Source organism: Trachypithecus francoisi, unplaced genomic scaffold (genome assembly GCF_009764315.1).
Source record: "Trachypithecus francoisi isolate TF-2019V2 unplaced genomic scaffold, Tfra_2.0 Lachesis_group1, whole genome shotgun sequence".
In the NCBI taxonomy this organism is placed as follows: Eukaryota; Metazoa; Chordata; class Mammalia; order Primates; family Cercopithecidae; genus Trachypithecus; species Trachypithecus francoisi.
This window is the reverse complement of record NW_022681454.1, coordinates 154747719-154768722: the sequence shown is the minus strand read 5'-3', so window position 1 is coordinate 154768722 and position 21004 is coordinate 154747719.

Here is a 21004-nt window from a genome sequence, read left to right as displayed (position 1 = left end):
TAAGTTGTCTCTTCACTTTGTTGTTTCTTTTGCTGTATAGACTTTTACCTTTATGTAAAGATATTTGTCAATTTTTGCTTTTGTTGCCTGTGGCTATGAGGTCTTACATAAAAATATTCTGCCAAGACCAATGTTCAGAATTGTCTCCACAATGTTTTCATTTAGTAGTTTCTTAGGTTCAAATCTTATATTTAAGTCTTTAATCCATTTTTATTTGATTTCTGTATATGCAGAGAGAGAGAGAGGATCTAGCTTCATCTGTGTATGGATATTTAGTTTTCCCAGCACCATGTATTAAAAACTGTCCTTTCTCTATTATATATTCTTTTTTACCTTTGTTGAAAATGAGGTGGTTGTAAATATAGGTGTTTATATCTGGGTTCTCTATTCTGTTCTATTGGCCTGTGTGTCTGTTAAGCCAGAACTATTCTGATTTGGCTATCATATCTTTATAGTACATTTTGAAGTCAGGTAGTACACTGCTTCTTTTTTGTTCATTTTGCTCAGAATTGCTTTGGCTATTTGGTGTCTTTTGTGGTTTCATACCTATGTAAGGATTTTTTTTCTATTTCTATGAATAACTTCATTTTTTTAAAATAGGAATTATGCTGAATCTGTGAATCACTTTGTGTACTATTGTTATTTTAATCATATTAACTTTCTCAGTCATGAACATGAAATATCTTTTCATTTTGGGGTACTCTTCAGTGTCTTTCATCAGTGTTGTATAGTTTTCCTTGTGTTGGTCTTTTATTTCTTTAATTTGACTCCTATGTATTTTATATTCCTTATAGCTATCATAAATAGAATTACATTCTTTCTTTTTCAGATTGCTTATTAAAATATATAAATGCTACTAATATTTCTATGTTGATTTTGTAACCTGTAAGTTTTCTGGGTTTATCAATTGTAACAGTTTTTTGGTCGAGTTTTTAGGTTTTTTCAAGCATGAGGTCATGTCACCTGCAAGCAAAGCTAATTTGACTGCTTTCTTTCCAATATGTATGCCTTTTATTTCTTTTTCTTGCCTAGTTTGTCTGTCTAGGACTTCTGATATTATGTTGAGTAGGAATCTTGAAAGGGTCTTGTTCCAGATCTTAGAGGAAAGGCTTTCCATTTTTCCCCATGCAGTACAATGTTGGCGGCTGGTTTGCCACATATGGCCTTTATTACTTTGAAGTATGTTCTTTCTATACTCATTTTGTTGGTAGTTTTATCATAAAAACATACTGAATTGTAACAGATTTTTTAAAAAATCTATTGAAATAATTATATGCTTTTGTTCTAGGTTTTGTTAATGTGATGCATCACATTTGCATATGCTAAACCATTTTTGCATCTCTGGGATCAATCCCAATTATTCATGGTAACTGATCTTTTTAACGTGTTGTTGAATTTGGTTTCTTAGTGTCTTGTTGGTTTTTGCATTTATGTTCATTGGACATACTGGCTGTATTTTTCTGTTTTTATTGTGTCCTTGTGTGGTTTCGGAATCAGAGGACAGATAGCCTTATAGAGTGAGTTTAGAAGTATTTATTCCTCTTTAATTAGTCTGAAGAGTTTGAGTGGAAGTATTGTCAATTATTCCTTAAATGTTTGTTAGAATTCAGAAGCGAAGCCATCAGACCCTGGGCTTTTCTTTGATGGGAGTCTTCTTATTAAGGTTTTAATCCTGTTACTCATTATTGGTTTGTTGACGTTTTCTATTTCTTCATGGTTCAATCTCAATAGGTTGTATGTGTCCTGAATTTTATCTATTTCTTCTAAGTTTTACAAGTTGTTGGCCTATAATGTTTCGTTATAGCCTCTAATTTGTCTTTTACTTTTATAGTCTCAATTGTTAAGTCTTATTTTTTGTTTATAATTTTATTTGTGTATTTTCTCTTTCAATTTTTAGCCTAGCTAAAAGTTTGTCAGTTTTATTAGTTTTCATTAAAAAAATAAGTTTTTGGCCCAGCATGGTGGCTCACGCCTGTAATTCCAGCACTTTGGGAGGCCAAGGAGGGTGAATCATGAGGTGAGGAGTTCGAGACCAGCCTGGCCAACATGGTGAAACCCTGTCTCTACTAAAAATACAAAATATTAGTTGGGCATAGTGGTGGGTGCCTGTAATCCCAGCTTCTTGGGAGGCTGAGGCAGGAGAATCGCTTGAACCTGGGAGGAGGAGGTTGCAGTGAGCCGAGATCATGCCACTGCACTCCTGCCCAGGTGACAGAGTGAGACTCCATCTCAAAAAAAAAAAAAAGTTTTTTCCCCAAAGGAAATTCTACGGAGTTTCTCTCAATTTTATTTATTTATGCTCTGATATTTATGATTTTCTTTCTTCTCCTAATTTGGGGTTTAGTTTGTTCTTACTTTTCTGGTTTCTTGAGATGCATAATTAAGTTGTTTATTTGAACTCTTTTTAGTACTGTTTTTCTGTATCCTATTGATTTTGGTATGCTGTATTTCCATTTTCATTTGTTTCAAGACATTTTTAATTTATTTCTCAATTTTCTCATTGACCCATTGGTTATTCAGGAAATTCTTCTTTGATATCCATGAGTTTGTGTTGTTCCCAATTTTCCTCTTCATGTTGATTTTTAATTGTATTCCTTTGTGGTCAGACAAGATACCTGATAAGATTTCCACTTTAAAGAATTAGCTAAGACTTGTTTTGTTGCCTAAGATATAGTCTATTCTGGATAATGTTTTATGTGCTGATGAAAAAATATGTATTCTACAGGAATTTGGTAAAATATTCTGTAAACGTCATGGAGGTCTATTAGATCCAGTGTGTACTTTAACTCTACATTACTTTGTAATTTTTTTGGCTAGATGATCTGTCATTTACTGAGAGGGAAGTGTTAAAATTCCCTACAATTACTCTATTGCAGTCTATCCCTCCCTTTATGTCTATTATTGTTTACTTTACATATTTCATTGTTCTGGTGTTGGGTCCATACCTATTTATAATTGTTATATCCTCTTTCTAAATTGACCCATTTCCTCATTATATAGTGACCTTCCTTGTCTCTGTTTATAATCCAATTTGTAGCTTATTTTGTCTGATAAGTGTAACTTCTCTTGCTTTTTTTATTTTTTTGGTTCCCAGTTGCATGAGGTTTCTCAATTCCTTCACTGTCCGTTAATTTGTGCTTTTACAGGTGAGTTGGGTTTCTTGTAGGTGGCATATATGAACTATAGTTCAATCATATTTATTTATCCATTCAGTCACTTTATTTTTTAATTGGAGAATTGAATTAATTACATTCAGTGTTATTATTGATAAGTTAGGACTTACTACTGCCATTTTTTTGCATGTTGGTAGCATTTTAAAATATCTCTCCTCCTTTTTTCCTGGCTTTCTTTGTGGATGAGTGATGATTTTCTCTGGTGGTATGTTTTAACTCACTGCTTTTTATTTTTAATATATTTATTGTAGTTTATTTCATTGTATTTATCATAACACTTATCATAATAGAGGTACACAAGTTATTTTAAAGAGATGGCAGTTTCTTTCAGATCACAAAGAAAAATAAATAGAAACAAAGAAAAAAGCTAAAAAACTAAAAAAAAATATTCCACTTTACATACACTTCATTGCTATCTCTTGCACGTTTTGATTTTTGGTTCTCTCAATTTACATATGTTTGTAATGCCTATCTCTTAACAAGTTGCTATAGGTATTATTGTTTTAATAGATTTATCTTTTAGACTTTATGTTACTTTATGTTAGACTTTATGCATTGATTGCACACCACAATTATAGTATCAGAGTATTCTGGGGTTGTCTGTATACTTTCTTTCACCGGTGGGTTTTATATCTTCAAATGTTTTCTTTTACACATTAGTGTTTTTGTTTTTGTTTTTGTTGTTTGGTTTTTCTTTCAGATTGATGAACTCCCTTTAGTATTTCATGTAAGACAAGTCTGATACTGGTGAATTATCTCTCCTTTCTTCAGTAAATATTTCTTTTACATATTTGAAAGATAGTTTTGCTAGATGCAGTATTCTTGGGTGCCAATGATTTTCACCACTTTGTAAATATATCTCATTTCCTCCTGACCTATCTGGTTTCTGTTGAGAGGTCTGTTGCCAGGTAAATTGGAACTCCTTTATATGTTATTTCCTTCTTTTCTCTTGGTGCTTTTAGAATACTGTATTTAATCTTTGATAACTTGATTATTACATGCTTTCTGGTAGTCTAATTGGAGTCAAATCTGTTTGGTATCCTCTGACCTCCTATACCTGGATATTTGTATCCTTCTCAAGTTTTGCAAAATTTTCTTATTACTTATTTTAACAGCCTTCTACTCCTTGCTCTTGCTCTCTTTTGAACACTAATAATTCTTAGATTTGATCTTTTGACATAAATTTCTGTATCTTGTAGGTAATATTTGTTCTTTTTTTTTTCTTTTTTCTCCTCTGACTGTATATTTTCAAACAGCTTGTTTTGGGGCTCAAAGATTATTTCCTCTGCTTGATCCATTCTGTTGTTAAGAGCCTCTAATGAATTTTTCAGTTCAGCAATATAGTTTTCAGTTCTAAAATTTCAGTTTAATGTTTAATCATTATTTAAAACTGTTACATTTCTCTAAAAAATTTCTGATGTGATTTTCTTTGTTATCTTGGAGATAACTGAGTTTCCTTAAAACTGCTCTTCTGGATTCTTGTTCAGAGAGCTCACATATAACTGTCTCATTAGAGTCAGTCACTTGTTCCTTGCTTTGTGCATCTGGGAGGTCGTGATTCCCTGTTTGCTGGTGCTTCTTGCGGATATACATCTATGTATTTGCCTCGAAAAATAAGTTCTTCATTCCAGTCTTTTCTGTTCAGCTTGTTTTCACTTTACTTGGATATTTTTGTTTAAAAATTCTTTGTGGTTTCCTTGTTTATTGTAGTGTTGTATCCAAGTTGTTGCTTTTCTTTTGGCACTAAATGCTTCCCTAAGCACAGATTTGCTTTGGCTGTAGTGAATAACCAAAATACTGCCCATCTTGAATTGGGGAAGCTCCAAAGGCTGTATGATGCAGTATGGGACAGCTGGCTAGGGATTTGTGCCCAGGAGACCTGTGGAATGTGCTTCGTATAGTGAGGTGCTGCCAAATAGCCACTCTGATTTGGCATTTCCTTTGGCTGAGTTATAGAGTAGTTTCCAGGGCTGGCAATGGTAGTCCTACTTACCCCCTTTGTCTATCGCTGTCCTGAGGAATATTTCTCCCATCAGGCAGTCACAATACTTCTCATAAGTTAAAGAAGGCAGAAGTCTCCTGCTAGGAAACCCAAGAAGGTGGGTAAGCTGGTTGTCCACCTCCATCTCACTTTTCCCAGTTTAGAAACTATGACTTGGCCAGGCATGAGGGCTCATGCCTGTAATCCCAACACTTGGGGAGGCTGAGACAGGCGGATCATGAAGTCAGGAGTTCGAGATCAGCCTGGCCAATATAGTGAAACCCCATCTCTACTGAAAATACAACAACAACAAAAGAAAGAAAATTAGCCGGGCGTGGTGGTGGGCACCTGTAGTCCCAGCTACTTGGGAAGCTGAGGCAGGAGAATTGCTTGAACCAGGGAGATGGAGGTTGCAGTGAGCTGAGATCATGCCATTGCACTCCAGCCTGGGTGACAGAGTGAGACTCCATCTCAAAAGAAGAAGAAGAAAAAAAAGAAACTATGACTCAAGGGAATATTTTCTATGAGCTCAGTGCTGGGCAGATTGGGGGTAAAGATATCAAATATATGGAAGTCCAATTCTCTTACCATATGCTTGGACTTTTTTCAATGTTCTGTGGCCCCAGGAACACTCTCCTTCTCATATCTGAGTTTGGGGATTTTGCTGGTGATAATCTCCCTGTGTTTATTTGGTTTGGGGTTTCTGTGAGGGTGACCTTAGCCAACTCTCTTCTAAGCCACTATTTTGGAATCAGTTTCATTTATTTATTTATTTTCTACATGGTTTCTTTACCTATTCATCTTCAAGTGAAGGATCAATCAGCTTTTGCTAAAACATATTTTAAAAACATGGACATGATTTGTTTGAAAACCATACTTGCTTTTAGCACACTGTTGCTGAGGGTCTGAGTCTTTTAGCCTGAAATGATATTTCATGGCAATAGAAGTTAAAGATAATCAGTACCACAGAAGAATTCAGATGAGTGCCTCTCAGTGTAATACACAACCATTTGTTCTTCAACTTAGGAGTCGTTATTGAGTTAGGCCTACTGGAGTAGTGTCTTGGACATGAGTCTTAAAATTTTTTTTATCTACTCTCTCTATGGCTAACTAGGTAAATTCTTTTTTCAGCAAAAACATTGTTATCTAAGTATGATTGCAAATAAAAGCCACAGTCTAGGTTATTTCTGTAATCAAGCTGATATTCTGATCAAAAATGATGCCCATTATAATTTTTTATGTTTTATTAAACTTCAAGAAAGTTGATTCCCTTGCCCCCAAGTTAGAAAATGTACACTCATGACAATAAAGAGGAATCTCAGAGAGAATCTGTATGACAAGACTAACCAAAGTGGACGTGATTTATATAAGAAAAGGCAAATTTATATAGGGAAAACAGTGCCACTTTATCCATGCAGTAAAACAGTAAAGGGACATGAAATTATCACAACAGGCTAAGAAAAATGAGATGAGTTAAAAAGGCTTTTAATCACCTTTAAAGGAACACAAATACAATTTGTTAATAGAAATATGACAGAAATACATTGAAGAGGAAGAAAAATGATTAACTATGGGAGGGGGCTTGATACAGAAAAAGGGGAAAGTTAACTTTCCAATAAATATTTTTAATACAATTTTCTTTTGAATCATACAAATGTATTATATGAAAAATATCATTAAATTTAAATGAAAAAAGAACTAAAACATGGAAATCACATCAAATGGTTCTATATTGACGTGACATATATAACATGGATGCTCCCTATTTGTATGCAAGCTTATTTAATTTTATTGTGCTTACATAATTTTGTTTGAACGTCTTTATTTATGCTTTTAATTTTTTTTCCTCTATCCTTTAAAGTATTTTTTTGAAATACTTCATTGCTTGTTCAGAAAGCAACTTATATTTAATTATTTCTATAATGGTGATGCTTTTTAATTACCTTTTACAATACTTAAGGCCAGTTTGTATTTTACTTCTTGTAATAAAGATTTGCCATGCGTAACTTATTTTACCTAAAATAAATTGTAATTAACAGTATTTTGTTCTGCGTTCAGGCTTCTCAGAATTTTAAATGCAGGAAGTGTTTAATATATGCAGTGGGGTAGGCAAAATAAATAGAAGGAACAATCAATTTGCATTGATTTTGGAACTGCAGAAAACCCAGCCTCCAAGAAATGTCAGATAGAACATTTTTTGGCTTTGTTTCTTGTTCTTTGTGTTTTCCTCTAGTTTCTCAGAGCAATGTTTGGTTTTGTATAATTAGTTTTAAAAGTTGTATGTTTGCCTCAATCTCACGCTTTTTATAGAATATTTTTCCATCAGAGAGATCACTGCAAAATACCTTTTGAAAGTGCTATAAGAATGCTAATCATAATTTGGACATTATTTAGAAAGCTCATTCAAGCATTAGTGTCTTTTTATTTTACCCCCTAGCTTTTAAGTAATTTGCCAAGATTTCTTGTTTTCCACTTTTAAAGTTTATTCACCCTTATCTTTTACAAAAACCAAGATCAGTTTCAAACTAGCAGTAACTAGTAGTACTCTTAGGATCTGTTGGTCAAGAGGTGCAGACAGTAAATAAAGACAGCATTATAGCAATACCATGGATATTGTTTCATTAGTGTTTGGGAGCAGTTATTGCTTATCTGTACAGAAACATGTTTATTAAGCTCACTGATAGCCTGGTACACCTCCTTTAAAAATAGGTATTATTATTTCACTTCCTAATGTATTGTTCTTCTATTTTATATATGTATTTTTAAAAGGAAAACTTTATTATAGAAGCAACTAGGTTTTTAACAAATATTACCAACTATATTGCATAATTTGGGGAATTTTGTGGCATTAAGTAATATGAAGTTACTCCTTTAAAGCAACGAGCACATTGGTGAGCTTTATGCTCCGTAATACTAGAAAGAGACACAACATAGTGGACCTTTTTGAATTATGAAGGCAAAAATTGTGATATTTTACTGTCCTGTTTTTTTTTGTTTTTGTTTTTATTTTCCTATATGCGCTCAAACCAGTCAACTTTCCATATGGCTCAGATTAAGAGAAGATACTTTCTAGGTGGACTAAGGAGACAATAGTTTTACAGTTAAGTCTTTATAATTATCCAGTGGATTAAACTGTCTGTAAAATTTTTTACAAACCATAACAAGTCATGATAAGCAAATCATAGTCATGGCCTCTGAATTTTTGGAGCAAAGGTAAAATAAATGAAAAAGACTCCTTTTAAAAAGGAGCTCTAGCTATTACTGTCTGAAAGATACTTAAAATAACTAGCTTTCAGGAAATGGGAGACTTGGGCAGCCTATCAACAATTTAACATTATCTGATATGAGTAGCCATGTAAATCATGTGACCCAGTGGCATTTTATTATCTAGAAGAATAGTTATACAAAAGACCTGAACACATTTGGAAAAGTGTAATTAAATTTTAAGAACAATGTGCTCACCTTCCAACCTATCTTCCCAATCTTGTCATTCTGTTGTCTCTTTTTCAACCTACATCTAAGATTTTGTGTGTGGTTTTTTGTGACAATTAACAGATCCCCAAAGTCCGGTACATGATTTCTGTGTAGCATGGCATTAGTCCTGGCTTAATTGCTTCCAGATGGCCATGGAAAAGGAAAACTCCACCGTGAGCAGAACTTCAACTATTATATTACATTTCCTACTGTGCCTGAAAGGAGAAATACTAAAAAATAGATCCATTCCAATTTACAACAGGGAGCAAAGGTTTGTTCTGAGAGATTGAAAGTGTGTTTGTCCATTGTAAGGCTCCTTGGTGATGTGAAGTCGGGTGGAGGCCCTTTATTACTAGGGAAAATAAACACAGTAAAACACTTGTGGATATTAGTCAGCTATCAAGGGCTTCCCTAATAGTCTCATGAAGTGGACATGGTAGAACTGTTGCGGGTTATACATTTAACCGTTAGTTTAAAAACATGGTCTTCATGCCAAAAGCATTTGCAACAGGAGCAAAAATTGACAAATGGGATTTCATTAAACTAAAGAGTTTTTGCAAAGCAAAAGAAACTATCAGTAAACAGAGAACCTGCAGAATGGGAGAACATTTTTGCAAACTATGTATTTGACAAAAGTCGTTAGCATCTATAAGGAACTTAAACAAATGTATAAGAAAAAAAACAAATAACTCCATTAATAATTGGGCAAATGACTTTAGCAATTTCTAAAGAAGCATAAATGTGGCCAACAAACATGAAAAACAGCTCAATATTGCTGATCATATGAGAAATGCAAATCAAAACCACAATGCGATACCATCTCATACCAGTCAGAATAGCTATTATTAAAAAGTCAAAAAATAACATGCTGGTGAAGTTGCAGATAAAAAGAATGTTGTACACTGCTGGTGGAAGTGAAAATTATTCAACTTTCGTGGAAAACAGTGGTGATGCCTCTAAGAGCGAAAAGCAGAACTACCATTTGACACAACAATCTCATTACTGGGTATATACACAAAGGAATATAAATCATTGTACCATAAAGACATATGCATATATATGTTTATTGCAGCACTACTCACAGTAGCAAAGATATGGAATCAACCTAAATGTCCATCAGTGGTGGACTGGATAAAGGAAACATGGTACATATACACCATGGGATAGTATGCAGCCATAATAAAGAATGAGATCATGTCCTTTGCAGCAGACACGGGTGGAGGTGGAGGCCTTTATCCTTAGCAAACTAATACAGGAATAGAAAAGCAAATACAGCATATTCTCACTTATAAGTGGGAGTTAATGATGAAAACACACAGACACATAGAAGGAAACCACACACTGGGACCTTTCAGAGGGTGGAGGTTACAAGGAGGGAGAGGATTAAGAAAAATAATGAATGGGTAGTAGTCTTGATACCTGAGTGACAAAATAATCTGTATAACAAACTCCTGTGACACAAGTTTACCTGTAAAATATACCTGCACAGGTACCCCGAACTTAAAATAAAGATTGTTTTTAAACAAAACCAAAACATGGTCTTCTATTCGCCAATCTTTCTTGGTTAAAAATCTTGCTCAGTACTCTCTTCCAGCAGCAAACATTAATCCTTGGCCATCTGCTGTTTAAAACCATGAGTAAATAGACTCAGGAAAACAACCTTTTGTTTGTTTGTTTTTTGTTGTTGTTGTTTTTTGGTAGCAACTATTTCAGCAAAAAGGCAATAATTAATACAAATTTGAAATTTGTATTTTTTTTTTCTACTCATGCGTGGCATTCCTTTCTATAAAGATTCCCATTCCTTGAAGGTCTAAGGAGATGTGTGGGAGAGTATATTACTCCATATTTTATGTAACATTAAGTTGCTGGGAACCAAATTATTTCTGCTTGGACTACAAAATTTTATAGATGTTGGCTGCTTGTTTGTTGGTGTTATGTGGAAACAGCTGCTGCAGCTGTTAATTTCAACCTACTTTTCTCTTGGGACCTAGTTTTTATGCCCATGAGAGTTGCATGAAGGAAGCCACCAGAATATAGTCACAATCACTACCCAATTTTGATAACTGTAGATCATTTTTTGGTTAATTGCATTGTTCAGGCTATTTTATCTTTTAGAAATATTTGTCTCTTGTATTTTCTATTTTTTTATACCAATAGAGTTGTTTAATCTATTCAATCTAGCTCAACCTTTAACGAATTTTCCCAGATGTGTAGGAATATCAGATAAGGCTCCAGCTGATACTCCTTCATATACAGGATTAGATGTGCCTATACTATTAAAATAATGAGCAGTAAATCCAATGTTTTCCTATTGTATTCTTATAAAAATGATTTTTTAATTATCAAAAAGTACATCATATTAATTTATTGAACAGCCATTTAAGTTCTTACTTCATAGCTGGAATGTTTCAGACTCTAAGACCATGCCTAAAGATGGATCAAATATAAATTTCATGTGTGAAAATATAAGAAATTTTCAAAACTAAAAGCAGAGATGTAAAGTAAGAGTGAAGTCTAATGCAGTTATTCTGGTTTGTCATAAAACACCTATTTGAATTTTTTCTGATGTGACTTTCCTTTTCCGTAGAGGGCAGAAAACTATAAGGGAAATTTCTCCAACTCATTTTCATTTGATAATGCAAATGTGATTTGGATCCCACATCAGAGACAAACACATTGAAATTTGAAATTTGAATGGAGATATATAGGATATGGTGCAGATATTTTATCAATGTGGATTGTAGCAAATGTGGCATGGTTCTGGAGCCAAAATTTGTCTCTGATGTTGATTTGGCAAAGATGGCTTCTTGATAGTAGAAAATGTGGCACAGTATAGAACTCTGCAGCTATAATAGCAGCTTCTTGACTTTGCACGTGATGCTTCCTGATGGGAAGACAGAGTGCCTTTTGGAAGCAGTAACTGCAGCTAATTTATGCAGCTCAGAATGGAGAGAGTTCTAATATTCGTATACTCAGTGAAGAATGCCTCTTGATTTGACCAGCAGCCTCTTGATCATGGCAAAAGAACCAACTCATTGGGCAGTTTGGTTCTGCAATATAGACCTAAGAGCAGATTCTAGAATTTCATTCTTGACTCTCCTTCAGCCACCTCAATTCTGTAAGCCATTTGACATACATTTTAATAAATCCCCTTCTATTCGGATTGTGTATACTAGAATCTGTTCCTTGACCAATACAAAGTCCCCAAAAGAATATAAAGAACACAGAAAAGGACACGTTTGAAAGACTGTTTTTTACAGTAAATTAATTTATTATGTTAAATCATAATTGGTCCAGATAATAGTGATTTCTCTCTTTTCACTTTAAGTTAAATGCTGCTTCCTTTTCTCTATACTCATCTGTTGCCTTGCCATCTAAAGGAAAGGTAAGAATAGAAACTACATTCAGCTACAACACCTGTGAGGAAACATTCTTTTGAAATGCAATATCATGTTTCTAATTTGCATTGTTTGATACCTCCTCAATCTGGCGAATGATCTTAATTCAAACTAAACTCATTTCCCAACTGATACTCTTATGTACATGCTCTTACTTTTTTCTTCTGCTTAAAAAAAAAAAAACCCTACTGCTAAACTTTCTTCTTTTAATCTTCATTCTTTTTTATTTTGAAAACATGCATTTTTAGTATCTTAACATTCTTTGTTCTTGAAAAGGTTAATATCAATCTCTTATTTGTTACATACATTTTCTTTATAAGATTAAATATATAGAGTTTAAGATATTTTCCAAATTCCTTTGTTTAGAAAATATGTTATCTGCTTATTACTTTTCAGTGCACTATGCAAATCAAATTCCCAGATTATTGAAATCATCATTGTAAAAATAAACTGATTAACTTTAATATATTCATATGGCTTTTTTATGGAAAAAAATTTTTTTAAAGCCTGCATAGTGTAACTATAATACTCATCAATATTTAAACTACAGTTCTAATTTGAAAACTAGGTAAAATCTCAAGTGCCAAAATTGTGAGCAAGACTCAAGAGACATCAATTCTCTTTATGTCAGTTTTCCTGTCTGTAAAGTGAGCTCATGATAGTACACATTTTGTAGGATTGCTGTTGGGATTAAATGAACATACACGCACGTAAGTGCTTGTCACATAGCATATGCTATACAAATATCAATTGTGGTGGTGCTGCTGCTGCTTTAGGGAAGCTGCCTTTGAATAAATTCAAGGAAAGTGAATATTCTTATATTACTAATGAGAATAAATGCATGATTGATTGGCAGTAAATAATTAGATAAGTAGTGAAATGTGGCTTATGATACCTGGAGCTCTGTTCTTACCATATCATTTTCTCTTTCTTTAAACTCACCAAGTGCATTATAAACTAAAGCATGTGGTTTGGATCTATCACCAATACTCATTACCTAAGAAGGAGACTAATATCTCTAGAGGAAGATGGGCCCAAGCTGGAAGAGCATTGTCATAAAATAAAGATAAAGTTCAAAGAGATCACCAAAGTAGAATTGTTGGAAAAGACATATTGAGATTGTCTTGCAAAGCATAATAATTAAATGCAAAGGGATAGTGAAGAATGTATTGGAACAGATACATTGGGAGAGTGTATTACTGAGCTAAAGAATTAGAATGAAGAACTCTCATAAAACTCATTAGAAAGCTTTCAGGAATAAATAATTTTAAGAAAATGTTGCCAAGAGACATGGAAATTACAAGTATTAAAATCTCAATGATAGGAATACCAGAAGGAAAGATAAGCAAATAGAAGGGAGAAAATAGTAATGGTGGCATATTTTCCATAATCAAACAATGATTTTAAAATCACACACTCAAAAGAATTAATAATGTGCCAACAGGACACCAAAAAGTTCCACACTTTGAGAAATGTGTAATAACTGTGGATCAAAAATCACATTGAGAAAGAGAAACTTCTTAACAGAAACACTGGCTGCAAAAAAGAACCAAAAAGCAAAAAAAAAAAACCAAGATCTTTTCTTGGAAGCAGGAAGCAAATTTTTCAGTGTTAAGACACTACTCTCCATTAGTCATTTAGTGAAAAGCACAACAAAAATGTCAGTTAAGCTCTCATGTGTTTCCCCAGCAAGTCTACTTGAAAGAAATTTTGGAGAAAAGTTGAAAATTGAAAGATGAACATAGGCAAATTAAACATAATCAGCGAGCCAAACAAATGTAAAAAAATATATATGTATCTGAAAAATCCAATATAAAATTGTAGAAGATGCCAATATGGTGTTGGCCAGAGATAAGATAACATATTGAAAAACTATACGAATACTCTTGTCTTCCTTTGAAAAAATATATATTTTGATAAATTTTATATATCAATAGTCATAAAAAGGGCTCAAATATATCTTATCTAGTTTCCAAAGAATTACAACATATGTAAATTTATATTCAGCAGGAAGAAATTTAACATATGCAAATGATAAACACATACATATACAGGTGAAAGCAGGGAAGAAAAATAAAGTACATAAATGGAGAAGATGGAATAGTATCACAGAAAAAAGTTTGAAGTAATGAAAATATGGCTTAAATATATCAATGAAAGGGTGGAAACTTAAATTCACAAAAATAATTAGTTACTAATTTTTTGTTTACAAGAGACATGTTTAAAATAATCTATAGAAATTATGAAAGTAAAAGTTGAAGAATGCTTATGTGAAAAATAGAAATAATATTTTAAACCTGGGTATGGAGAACAAAGTAGAATTATAATGGCTTAATGTTTGCTCTATCTTTGGTACACTGTATCCCACTTGATACCTGGGTTTCCACCACTTGCTCAAAAGAGAGCACTTCTACCAACTTGCCTCATCTAATATCACCAACTGTCCCTTGCTACCCAAGACTGGAACCTGGCTTTTGGTGCAGCTTCCATGAGATCTGCCATATTAGACATTTCAGTAGCTCTGTTACCCTGCTGTCATCATTTAGACTCACAGAGTACCTGGATTTTTTGGCCAAGTCCTGATTCTGATGCAGCAGCACACCATGAGTCAAGAGATCCAACACCCCAGAAGCAGCTTGTTTGGACCAGGTTACACATGATCAACACACAGAAGAGTTAACACAACATGAGGCAATATTAAAATATAAGAGGCAGAAGAAATAAAGAAGAAAGTGAATGGAGTATTCTTATTTCTTCCTTGATAGACATCTATTAGACATATTAGTTCACTTCCTATGTTTTCTTCTGAAGCTCTGGTCAACTCAATAAGCTGCCATCGGCCAGGCGCAGTGGCTCACGCCTGTAATCCAAGCACTTTGGTAGGCTGAGGCAAGGGTCACGAGGTTAGGAGTTCGAGACCAGCCTGGCCAACATGGTGAAACCCCGTCTCTACTAAAAATACAAAAATTAGCCAGGCATGGTGGTGGGCACCTGTAATCCCAGCCACTAGGGAGGCTAAGGCAGGAGAATCGTTTGAACCCAGAAAGTGGAGGTTGCAGTGAGCCAAGATCCCGCCATTGCACTTCAGCCAGACAACAAGAGGGAAACTCCATCTCAAAAATAAATAAATAAGTAAAATTTTAAAAAAAGGTGCCATCTTGCATTTACTTCCACTACTTTCCTGTTTCACTTTAGTTTTCCCTGTCTGAGGATTGTATCTCCAAACAAACTTATATATACATATGCACGTATGTGTATATATGTCTAATTCCTGCATATACATAACATATATGTGTGTACATAAATGGCCATAGCCTTCTTTTTCAGGAAATAGGGACTAAAACACTTGATACCAGAAGAGGCCAGAGTCATATTTGGGATCTAACTTTCCCACTTGTTAAAGCAAAACAAAGCTAACAAACACAAAAACGGGAACTTATGCTTCTGTTTGCAATATGAGTGAGCATAAAACTTGCTTGACAGATAAGGTTCAGATGAAAGTTGATACTTTGGCAGAAGGAAAGTGGCTATTGTACTTGATGGTAGAATGGCAATGATGAAGTGTGTTTTTTTTGTTTGTTTGTTTGCTTTTTTTTCTATGAAGAAGCTGCTTTTGAAAGTAAGTGAAGCTTTGCAAAATAAAAAGTTTTAGGTTAAGATGTGTTAATTAGCAAATTAAATCATGCTGTGAAAGTGAGAGTGAAAAAGATATTTAACTAGAAATTCTTATCCTCTACATATAATGGACAGACCTTGGTGAACATTAGCTTCAAGATCTAACAATAAAGAATGAGAAGTAATCTAAAGCCAGAATAATTGTGTTATAATAAAGTCAGATCCCTGATGAAGTAAGAGAGAGAGCTTTAGTCTTAGTATGATAGCCTCAGAGTGCTGGGAAATTTGAAAACCCAAATCCCTGTAAAACTCCTTGCTAAACAGTAGTATCCTCTTCCCTTTTCAGAAAAGAAAGAAAAACAGAACAAACCAGATTTCCTTGCATAGTGACCTCACCTGAAGGAGGCACCTTGCATGATAAAGTTTGTTCCTCTCAAGAATATCCAAACAAACTCTAATGTTTTTGTATTAATAACCAAGGTTCGAATTTAGCATCACTGAAATTGGAAAATACTGGCCATCCTCCAGAAAAAAAGGGGATATAAATCCTCCCACCATAAATTGAAAAAAAAAAAAGCTTATTAAATGTGTATTTGAAGGAACCTGGATAACATGTATGGAGATGTATTTTTAAGGAGTTATACCAGAGCGGGAATAATATAAGAGTAAATAAGGGAGAATGCATTGAAAAAGGGACTTATCCCTTACTATACATTAAGTATTCTGGCAAGGACAGACAGCGCTATCCTAATACACTGCTGTGCTATCACCTTGAATTCTGAACATAGTGATGCCCTATAGTAAATGAGATTGAGATGTTTGTGTGTCCTTAATATAAAGCCTTGGAATTATCATGGAGTAGTAAGTAGGGAATGTTGGAGTGGGTTTATTGTGTTAGAAACTAAGAAGTTTCCTTTTTTAAAGCTGACTAACATTTTATTTTATTTATCTATATCTATATGTACATCTATTTCTATCTGTATCAGTATCTATATCCATTTATCCATTGGCAGGCACTTAAGTTGTTTCCAGTCCTTGTCTGTTGTGAATAATGTTGCAGTGAACATAAGAGTGCAGTATTCTCTTGAAACAGTGATTTTAATTATTTTGAATACATAACGAGAAGTGGGAGTGCTGAATTATATGGTAATCCTACTTTTAATTTTCTCAGAAACCTTCATACTCATTTCCATAATGACTATATCAGTTTATATTCCCATCAACAATATGTAAGCATTGCTTTTCTCTATATCTTCACCGATATCTACCTTCAGACTTCTTGATAATAGCTATCCTAACAGATGTGGGATATTTTTATATTGTATTTTTCTGATGATTGGAGATGTTGAACATTTTCTCATATACCTATTGGATATTTGTGTGTCTTCTTTGAAAAAAATGTCTATTTAGGTCCTTTATTCATTTTTTTAATTGGGTTATTTGGTTTTTCACAATTGAGTTGTCTGAGTTCTTCTTACAGTTTGTATATTAACTCCTTATTAGGTATATAATTTGCAAACATTTTCTCCCATTCTGGGAGTTGTTTTTTAAGTTTTTGATTGTTTCCATTGCTGTACAGAATCTTTCTAGTTTGATATAATCTTACTTGCTTATATTTGCTTTTCCTACCTGTGCTTTTGATGTCCCATCAAAAAAAATCATTGTCAAGATCAATGTCATAGAGCTTTCTCCTGTTTTCTTTGAAGAGTTTTGTAAAAACATGTATAAACATGAAGGACATTATGCAAAGTGAAATAAGCCAGACACAGAAATACAGATACTGCATAATCTAATTTATATGTGGAATCTAAAAAGGTTGAACTCATAAAATAGAGAGTAGAAGGGTGGTTACAAGGAGTCTGGGGTGGGAGAAGAGGGAGATGTTGGTCAAAGGGTAGAAACTTGCACTTATAAGTTGAATTAGCTCTAGAGACCTAATGTACGGCATGGTGATTATAGCTAAGAATAACATAATATATCCTAGAAATGTGTGAAAATAGTAGACTTTAAGCATTCTCACCACCAAGAAAAAAAAAAAGAGAGACAACTATATGAGGTGATGGATATGTTAATTTGCTTAATTATAGCAATTGTTTTATAATTTATACATATATCAAAACATCACATTATGTACCTTGAATGCATACAATTCACATTTACCTACTATACATCAATAAAGCTGAAAAAAAGAAATATAAATTTTCACCTTACTGTATTCTTTGGCAGGGAACAGAGATCACTATCTTTCATAAAGCAATGAATAATGGACTGGTGAGGGGGCGCCAGCATCTTTTGAGACATTTGCTGTTGACCGTCCTCTTCTGGTAAGAGTTAACAATGGAAAATGCTGCTGTGGAACCACGTTCCCTAATTTCAACATGTTTTATAGAATTTCATAATAGTGGAGATCAGGTTGTGGACTTCTTATTGTAATAGGTAAGATGGCTTTAATCCTTATGTTATACTAAAGCTGGAAGTCTAACAATGTGCTCTGACTCTCAGGTCACTATGTTTACCTTGAGAAGTCCGTAATGTCCCTGGAGGTATGATAGGTGCGATGATTAATCAATATAATCAAAACAAAATGGAAAGTCAATACGGTCAGGATGTCAGTCATTGCAATGGGAAATAATGATTTTTCAACCAGGTTCTACAAATGATGCAATGGTTAAAAAGTAGAGAAAATTATATTAAGAAAAGACATTGTATTGCCATCCAGAAAATACTATTCTGATACTTCCATAAAGAAATCTGTGGCAATTTCACCAGATACATGTCCACTTGAGAAAAGGAAATGCCAACAAATCCAAGAGCAGAGATAAGGCAACTGAGTTTACTCTGATACTAGGTAAGCCACAAAGGCTACAAGAAATAATGAACATTTACAACTGTGCAAACTAAATACATAGAAGGGAATATATGACTGACCAAGCCATAAATCCATGTTTACACTCAAAATATTTGCCTGTATGGAACCTCAAGATTAGAAATCACATGGTTGACAAAGGCAAGGCTTTGGGATCATGCAAGGCAAGTCGATGGAAATGAGTAGGTTATAAGAACTTCCTTTCCCACCTCCATATTCCCACAAAATGCCAACATTCTTGAACTACAGGCTTCATGAAAGGATAGTCAGCAGGTAGCTAGATTCCACTGAGATTCACTCAGTGAAAGGATAGTCAGCATTTCTAGCAGAGACACAGAGACATGCATACACAAATGTGTCTATATGTCTTGTTTTGCCTAAAAGAATTTGTATGTGAAAGCCTATACCCATAATAATCTTTTGTTTTGTTTTCTTCTTGAAATGGAGTCTCTCTGTTGCCCACGCTATAGTGCAATGACGCAATCTTGGCTCACTGCAACCTCTGCCTCCCTGGTTCAAGCGATTCTCCTGCCTCAGGCTCTGGAGTAGCTAGGATTACAGTTGCGTGCCACCATTCCCGACTAATATTTTTTGTATTTTTGGTAGAGACGTGGTTTCGCCATTTTGGCCAGGCTGGTCTCAAACTCTTAACCTCAGGTGATCTGTCCACCTTGGCCTCCCAAAGTGCTGGGATTAAGCCATTGCACCTGGCCTCTATCAGCGTTTAATATTTAACTTAACCACTCAGTCAGTGCTGAAACAGTTGTCATGGAGGCCTGCCTGTTCAGCTGTTAGTGATACTTGGCCTGCCACACCGTGACACAAGTTTGCCTATATAACGACTTGTACATTTACCCCTAAACTTAAAAGTTAAACAATTAATATGCAAATTCTAAAAAGTCAGATAACAAGCCAAGTAAGAGACAAGAGAAACAGCAAAGGGGTTTGAAGACAACTTTACCATGACTATAGATGCAAAAAATCCTGAAGACAGATATAAACTAGAAATTACACAATGTACAGATTCATTAACACATTAAATGATAGAAAATTATCCCAATAAATGAAAGAAAACATAATTTTTTCTCCTGTCATAATAATTTCTCTTTATGTGCTTCACCTGCTAAAAGACGATTATCACTATCCTAAAGCAAACACTATTCTTAAGTCTGAACTATTAAAACTATTTTTTAAATCACATATTAGACAAGTCCTTGATACTTTCTGCTAACAGTTATTTTAAAAATTAATTGAGTTAGTCAATAGTAGAGAAAAATAATTTATACTAACAATAAAATTTAAAAACCAAATGCTTATTCACACATGTAAACATATTTGCTACTGAGTACATTTTCCAATGACATAAAATTTAACTTTCATAATTTTCCCTACACATTAAAATTTTATGTAACTGCTAAAAAAAAAGCTTTTGATGTTGTTTCACATTCTACCAAAATAATTTACAGTAATTCAGTTCCTGTTGTACCTATGTGATTTACATAATCAATTTCAGTACCATTCCTCTGATTTGGTTGTGTTATTTACAATAGTGTATAACTGCCTATTTTTCCAATGAGAGTTCAAAAAATATGTCACCAAATAAAATACAAAATATTTTTGTTTAAAGACATAAATAATAGGATATTATCACAATCCTTTGTACTGTGGTTTGACTTTTCTTTAGGCAATGCATATTACAACATTCTTGCTATTGGGAATTCTATAAATTAGTTGCTTGAAGTTTAACTAATTACTTCCGTTTTATTTTAATCACTGAAATATAATGTACTTAATATAGCAACAAATGTACATGTTAGACAGAAACTATTATCTTCTATCTCATATAATAGTCATATCTTTTTATTTGCCATCATAAATAAAATTTAAAACTATAATATATGAGATTACATGTTCAATGAAATTATTTTAAAGAAACAAGAACAGAAAAATCTATACATTTCTGACTCTCACATGAATTTTTTAAAAACACTTATTTTTAAGATGGTCAATTTATGGTCAGAAATTTTTTCTCCTGAGCTAGTACTTGAAATGAAGCTAGCACACAGGCCAACATATCTTATTATATGGTCAACATATGCATTTCTTTGGTAGACTCAAACAAAAAAAACCTCTTTAATTAATTACATTAAAATATTTCATCTTAAATCAAGATACTTAAAATTGCTATCAATTTCATTAAAAGGATTTTTAAAACAGTTCTGAATAAAACAGAAGTGTTTGTATGGATTAATGAAACATTTTAAATTTTACCCCAAATATTGTGTTTTTTCAGAGAAAATAGTTTGAGGGTAAATATTCAGGTGAAAATTAAAAATGGTCATAAAAATACTGAGACTAGGCTGGGCACAGTGGCTCATACCTGCAATCCTGTCACTTTGAGAGACCTAGATGGGAGAATTGGGAGAGCTGCTTGAGACCAGGTGTTCGAGACCAGCCTGGGCAACATAGTGAGATCCTGCCACTACAAAAAAATAAT